Here is an 8,142-nt window from a genome sequence, read left to right on the forward strand (position 1 = left end):
CTCCTCCTTCGGCGGCGGGGCGGGCGGCTCTGGCGGAGCTCCTCGGCGGCGGCGGCTTCGGGGATGGGGTGAGGGAGAGGCGGCGGGATAGGGGGGTATATAAGGAGGGGGGCCTGCCTTGGGGAGGGGGCGACGGGCGGCGGCGGGTCTCGTCCCCGATCGGGACTCGGCGGCTGCGGTCTCCAGGAGGGAGACGGCTCGCGGGTGGGCTGGGCCGCGCGGCTGGGCTTCGGCCGAGTCGGCGCTCGGCGTTTTTTTTAAATAGTTTCACCGAATCTAAAAAAATCACAGAAAAATAAATAAAAATCCAAAAATGCTAAAACAAATTTTTCCCGTCTAATTAAAATAATTAGAACGAGATGAACATTTTCTTGGCCCAAAAATGCAGTTTTGAAAACGTGCAAATTTTTTAATGCAATTAAAATTGCCAATAAAATTTGAATAAAATCCAACATTTGATTTTAATATTTTTCCTCCAATATTTCAATTATTTTGGAGAAGTCATATTTTCTCCTCTCATTTATTTTAATACGAAATATTTTTCGGAGAGAAAAATAATTAAAAACAAAAATAAAAATCCTTGTTTCATTATTTGATAAAAATCAAATATGAAAATCGAGAAAATCCCCAACTCTCTCCGAGGGTCCTTGAGTTGCTTAGGATTTTTCGAGGATTTGCCGAAAATGCAAATAAATATGCTATGCAATGATGATCTAATGTATAACATTCCAAATTGAAAATTTGGGATGTTACAAACCTACCCCCTTAAGATGAATCTCGCCCTCGAGATTCGGGTTGGCTAGAAAATAGGTGGGAGTGGTTCTTCCGTAGATCTTCCTCTCGCTCCCAGGTGGCTTCATCCTCGGTGTGGTGACTCCACTGAACTTTGCAAAACTTTATAACCTTGCTGCGGGTGACTCGACTGGCATACTCAAGAATCTTAACTGGCTTCTCCTCATAGGTCAAATCACTTTCCAGCTGAATCGCTTCTAGTGGCACTGTATCTCTCAGTGGTATCTCAGCCATCACTGCGTGGCACTTCTTCAATTCGGAAACGTGGAATACATCATGAACTCCTGACAATCCTTCAGGCAATTCCAGCTTGTAGGCAACTTCTCCCATACACTCCAAAACTCTGTATGGTCCTACAAAACGAGGCGCTAACTTCCCCTTAACTCCAAAGCGCTTCACTCCTCGAAGTGGTGATACTCGAAGATAAACTCTGTCTCCGACTTCGTGAACTGTCTCCTTACGTTTAGAATCCGCATAACTCTTCTGCCTGGACTGGGCTACCTTGAGCCTATCGCGAATCAACCTCACTTTCTGTTCAGACTCTTTAATCAAATCTGGTCCAAACAACTGACGGTCTCCAACTTCGTCCCATAACAATGGTGTTCTACACCTCCTTCCGTACAAAGCTTCGAAAGGGGCCATCTTCAAACTGGTTTGATAACTGTTGTTGTAAGAAAACTCCGCATATGGCAAATTGTCGTCCCAACTAGATCCATAATCTAGCGCACAGGCTCTCAACATGTCTTCCAAAATCTGATTGACTCTCTCGGTCTGTCCATCTGTCTGTGGGTGAAAGGCTGTACTGAATTCTAGCCTGGTTCCCAAGGTTTCATGTAACTGATTCCAAAACTTTGAGGTAAACTGGGTTCCTCTATCTGATACAATGGTCCTCGGAACTCCATACAAACATACGATTCTGGTCATGTATATCTTTGCCAACTTAGCACTGGTGTAAGTGGTCTTCACTGGGATGAAATGAGCTACTTTCGTCAAACGGTCGACTACAACCCATATTGAGTCATAGCCTGAACGAGTCCTGGGCAATCCCGTGATAAAATCCATGCCTAGTTTATCCCACTTCCATTCGGGTATCAGCAGTGGCTGTAGCAATCCTGCTGGCTTCTGATGCTCTGCCTTCACTCTCTGACATACATCACAAACTGCTACATACTCCGCAATATCCTTCTTCATACCGGTCCACCAGAACGTATCCTTCAAGTCCAAATACATCTTGGTATTTCCTGGGTGAATCGAATACGGTGAATCATGGGCCTCTTGCAAGATCAATTTCCTGATCTCCGGATCATTAGGCACAAAAACGCGGTCCTCAAACCATAAGGTATCGTGCTCATCCTCACGAAATCCCTTGGCTTTTCCTTTGCTCATCTTTTCCTTTATCTCGTTAATTTCCTCGTCTGTCTTCTGAGCTTCCCTGATCTTTTCCATCAAGGTAGACTGGATCTCCAATGTTGCTAAATAACCTCTCGGTACTATCTCCAAACATAGCTCGCGAAGATCCTCGGCTAACTCTTGGGGTAACTCTCCTGTCATGAGTGTGTTGACATGGCTCTTGCGGCTCAACGCATCTGCTACTACGTTAGCCTTCCCTGGGTGATAATGCAATCTCATATCATAATCCTTAATGAGCTCCAACCATCTCCTCTGCCTGAGATTCAACTCCTTCTGCGTGAAAATGTACTTCAAACTCTTGTGATCCGTGTACACCTCATAATGGTTTCCGATGAGAAAATGCCTCCATGTCTTCAACACATGCACTACGACTGCTAATTCCAAATCATGCGTGGCATAGTTCTTCTCATGGGGTTTAAGTTGTCGTGAAGCATATGAAACAACTCTTCCTTCCTGCATAAGCACTGCTCCAAGTCCTCGACGAGAAGCATCGCAATAAACTTCATAATCCTTGCGTTGATCTGGCAGAACCAACACTGGTGATGTAACCAAACGTTTCTTCAACTCTTGGAAACTAGCTTCACATTCCTCAGTCCAATTGAACTTGGTATCTTTCTTCAATAGCTCAGTCATGGGTTTTGCAATCTTTGAGAAATTCTCAATGAATCTCCGGTAGTATCCTGCGAGTCCAAGGGAACTCCGGATCTCTCCAACTGACGTGGGTATTCCCAACTTGTTACTGTGTCAACTTTGGCGGGGTCTACCGCTATTCCTTCTCCGGATATAACATGTCCGAGGAATCCAACTTCCTTCAGCCAAAACTCACACTTGCTGAATTTGGCGTACAACTGATGTTCTCTGAGTTTCTCAAGTACCAAACACAAATGCTCCTTATGCTCCTCTTCATTCTTTGAGTACACCAAAATATCATCAATGAACACCACGACGAACTTATCCAAAAACTACATAAACACTTTGTTCATCAGGTTCATGAAATAGGCAGGTGCGTTAGTCAGACCAAATGACATAACGGTATACTCATACAGCCCATACCTGGTGGTAAAAGCCGTCTTAGGTATATCCTGCTCTCGAATCTTCAACTGGTGGTATCCTAATAGTAGATCGATCTTCGAAAATACCTTAGCTCCTTGTAAGCGGTCAAACAAATCATTGATCATCGGCAGTGGGTACTTGTTTTTGATGGTCACTTCATTCAATCCACGATAATCAACAACCATCCTCAACGATCCATCTTTCTTCTCTACTAGAAGTACTGGTGATCCCCAAGGTGACGAACTTGGGCGAATATAGCCTTTATCCAGTAACTCCTTAATCTGCTTCTTAATCTCCTCCAAATCTTTTGCGGGCATCCTGTACGGTCTCTTAGATATTGGTCCTGTGCCTGGCAAAAGCTCGATCAGAAACTCGATGTCTCTATCTGGTGGCATGCCTGGCAACTCTTCTGGGAAAACATCCGGGTAATCCTTCACCACTGGTACTTCCTCCTGTACAACTCCTGATAAGGAATTCACCTGAGTTCTCTTGGGCATATGCCGGGATACATACTTAATCCTCCTTCCTTCTGGGGTGGTAAGCAAAATTGTTTTACTGACACAATCAATGTTCCCTCCATACTTCGATAACCAATCCATGCCTAATATCACATCCAATCCTTGCGATTCCAATATTATTAGGTCCGAGGGAAACACGTAGTTATCAATCCTTAGTGGTAACCGATCACACCATAAACTAGCCATATACTCTGCTCCTGGCGAGGTTACTAACATGGGTGACCTAAGGGCTTGGGTTGGCAGTTTATACTTATCCACAAATCCCCTTGATATGTATGAATGCGATGCACCAGTATCAAAAAGAACGAGTGCAGTAAATGACTTAACCAGAAACTTACCTATTACTGCATCAGGCTGTGCTTCAACCTCTTCCACGCTAACGTGGTTCACATGTCCTTTGTTGAAAGGGTTCGGCTTCTTCCCAGAGCTTCCATTTCCATTACCATTCTGGGCTTCGGGACATTCATTGGCATAATGTCCAATCTTCTGGCACTTAAAGCAAGTGACTTGACTCAAGTCTCTCTTAGCTGGGGTTGAAGGGTTGGTACGGTTCTGTCCGTTGCTTCCTCCGTTCCCATTAACATTCTTGGAGCCATTATGGTTGTGCGAATTACCTCCTCCATGGGTATGCTGAAACTGTCCTCCCGATTTCGGGGTAAAACGTGGCTTCTGCTGGGCTCCGGAATTATACTTCCCTTGTCCATACTTCCTCTTACGGTTTTCAATCTGCTGCTGCTTCCCTTCAATCATGAGTGCTCTATGTACCAACTCCTGGTAGTTGTTGAAGGTTGCTACCATTAACTGCATGCTCAGCTCATCATTCAGTCCTTCCAGAAACTTCTCCTGCTTGGTTGCATCTGTAGCAACGTCATCTGGGGCATAACGTGCTAACTTACTAAAGTCCTCCACATACTGGCCTACGGTGCGTCCTCCTTGGTGTAGGTTGCGAAACTCACGCTTCTTCATAGCCATAGCTCCTGCTGAAACATGGGCTGTACGAAAAGCTTGTTGAAACTGGTCCCATGTGACAGTGTCAATAGGGTGAGTGGCTGTGTAATTCTCCCACCATGATGCTGCGGGTCCATCAAGCTGATGTGCGGCAAAACGCACTCTCTCCGCATCTGTGCATCCCGTAGTGGTCAACTCCCTTCCAACTTTGCGGAGCCAATCATATGCAACAATCGGCTCGGTGCTGCTAAAAACACCGGCGGATTTAGCTTCAAGAAACGGGCTAAGTGATCAACAGGTGGTGGTGGTGGTGGGTTGTTGTTGTTGTTGTTGCCTTGGTTCTGTACTAACACTTGCATCAGGGCATTCTGCTGCTGAATCAACTGAGTGATCTCCGGTGGGAAAACAAATCCGGTGTCGCGTCTCGGAGGCATCTGATAGGTTTAGAAAAGATGGGAATTTAGAATCGAATAAGGTCTAGAGAGAAAGCACTACCCATATGCTCATGAGACAAACACAATCAATATCACTCAATCAAATCAAACAAGGCATACAATCGATCTACCTATCGTTACAAAGTGCTCGAACTATACTATATATATGGGGGAATACTACTACTGATATGGTGGTCTACTAGAAATTTTGATCGGTCGAAGACTCCATGATATCTGCTCCAGCTTCATCAACAAAGTCATCTTCACTGGGGTCCGAGTCGGTGTCGTCGATGATGATGTAGTTATCCGGGCAAGCGCATTCATCATCTTCTCCTTTTGATGCTGGATTTCCCATGAATACTCCAATCTTCTTCTCCAGGTCGTCATTCTTCCCTACTAGTGCGACGATTTCTTCCAAATAATCCTCGCATGTAGCCTTGAGTTCATCCTCCAATTCCTGGATCTTGGTTAATGCCTTCTTCAGATCTATCATGTCTGAGCACATCTGGTTCTCCTGGCGACGAATGTGTTGGTTTTGCTCCTGGATGAAAGCTGCAATTGATCCATCCTTCTTGGTGCTAATCATCTCCCATTGCTTGTCTCGGCATCCACAAATCTGATAAATAGTATCCTTAAGCTCCCTGTGGTAGACTTCTCCAATGCGTCCCATAGAGATGTGGGCTGCCATGCTCTTCCCTAAACTCCAGGTTGGTGCTTCAAAAGAAAACTTTATAGGCTCAGTGACTGGCGTAAACGTCCTTCCTGGAACTTGAACTTGAATCTTCCAGCTCTCCTCTTCTGGAAATGTGGCATTGTAGGTTCCGGTGATGCTTGGTATTCCAATGTTTAAGTACTTAGTGACTTCCTTCAAGTGTCATCCAAAAGGTGTATCTTCATCTGGTTGCATGAACTTATTCCTTGCATCCGCCATTCCTAAAAGAGTAGAAAGTGGAGAGGAGTCAGAAATAAGAAGAGAGTAGTGTTCTAGGGTTTAAGCTTAGTGGTCGTGTCCTACAGTCAACGTGTGCTCTGATACCACCTTTGTAGCGACCAGACCTCAAACAGTCTGTGCTGCTGTGCACCAGTATCATCCCTGGATCAGTAATGCTGACACGCACAGTACAAATGGAGGATTTATAATAGAGTAGCAATCACACACTTATTACAACAAATATCTCAAAAGAGAATAAGTATGATAAATATGGCTTAAGGCCATCTAATACGATAACAGCGGAAGACTTGGAAGATAAGTGAGTCCATCAACTCCAACGACATCACTGAGTATAAGACCACGACCTAAAGGCACCTTACTCGTCGTCTGAAAAGTCTGCAACATGAAACGTTGCAGCCCGAAAACGGGTCAGCACATGGAATATGCTGGCAATGTAACACGTAGAGAGTAATGAACATATAATACTATACTACATGCATATATGGCTGGTAGAAAGCTCTATGGTTACAGTTTTGCGAAAAGCCAGTTTTTCCCTACTACAAAGGAATAAATTTTATTTAACTATCATGGTGGTTGTTAAACATTGAGATGGTTGACAGCATCTCAATCCCAATTAAGTATCATCATTAACCCAACAATATTAATTAAAGTAACATGATGATGAGATTCACATGATAATCCAAGTACTAGATACTCAAGATGTCCATAACCGAGGACATGGCTAACCATGATTAGTTTATACACTCTGCAGAGGTTTGTGCACTTTTCCCACAAGACTCGATCGCCTCCGCTGGATTCTCGCACTACATGATGTTTGAGAAATGGATGACCGAGACATAGTCTTTCAGAAGCGTTTGCACCTTACGATGTGATAGACCGTACCACCTACATCCCCTACATCTGCTAGTCTACCACTGTAAGAGTTCACACAACTTAATCAACTATGCTAGAGCCCATAATAGCTTGCGGCTGCACACGGAAGTTTCTAGCATGAAAAATCTCATGATCCCTTTGAACCTGGGTGGCGGTCCAAAAGAAAAACAGGCAATCCTGGAATACCCAGGTACCTCAATCCACCCAGATGTGAGTTTTAGTTGCCACCTTAAGTAAACCATTAATTAACAATCTCACATCTATAGTGAATATCTCTCAAATCCAATCCACGTCTACAAGCATAGCATCGCAATATAGGCAAACGTAGAAGTAACTCCCAAGGGTTTGATAATGGAACAGGTGATAGGTACTACCTCATCTACTTCCCAATTCCCACAGTTTAATTAGATCCTAACCATGCAATGTTTGAGGATTGATCTAATGCAATAAAACTGGGTAGTAAAAGAGGTATGATCAAAGTGTTACTTGCCTTGCTGATGATCCGTGAAACCTAGAGATTCGAAGTAGCAACCGGCGCACTCCGGGTACTCTATCGCAAACAAACAAGCAAACAATAAGCACTCATCTAATGCACAGGTAAAACTCAAATAAAGATCTAACCAGAAAGTTCAACTTAAGAACTCCAGTTTAAAAAAGTATCAAATCAAACGAAGCAACTAAAGTCAAACGGCGAAAGAAACAAGATTCGTTTACTAATCTGGATCTAAGTCAAATTTTACAGTAGCAAAAACTTGTTTGAGTAGGTTAAACGGAAAGAGAATTTCGAGACGAAACTCTAGGCGCTTGAATCGCCTGATTCCGATAAACGAGCGAAAAGTTAAACCAGAACGAAAATCTGATCAGAAATCGCGATCTGGAATAATCGCAGAAAATCCGACGAGAAAGAAAATTGACGAACAGTTAAACGAACGGACGTTCGTTAACTGCGTCAAACCGACGAACACGTTCGTTCAAACGAACGGAACGGTGAACGTTCACTAGATAATTAAACCGAAGAAAAAAATAAAATAAATAAACTGAACTAAAGAAAAAAAATAAACCGAACGGCGGCTGCGGCTACCTCGTCGGGGCAACTCCGGCGGGGCTCGGGACGGGCTCCGGTGGGTCGGCGAGGGGCGGCGGGGTGCGGGCGTCGGCGGGG

The sequence above is a fragment of the Triticum aestivum genome, chromosome 5D (assembly GCF_018294505.1).
Source record: "Triticum aestivum cultivar Chinese Spring chromosome 5D, IWGSC CS RefSeq v2.1, whole genome shotgun sequence".
Taxonomy (NCBI): domain Eukaryota; kingdom Viridiplantae; phylum Streptophyta; class Magnoliopsida; order Poales; family Poaceae; genus Triticum; species Triticum aestivum.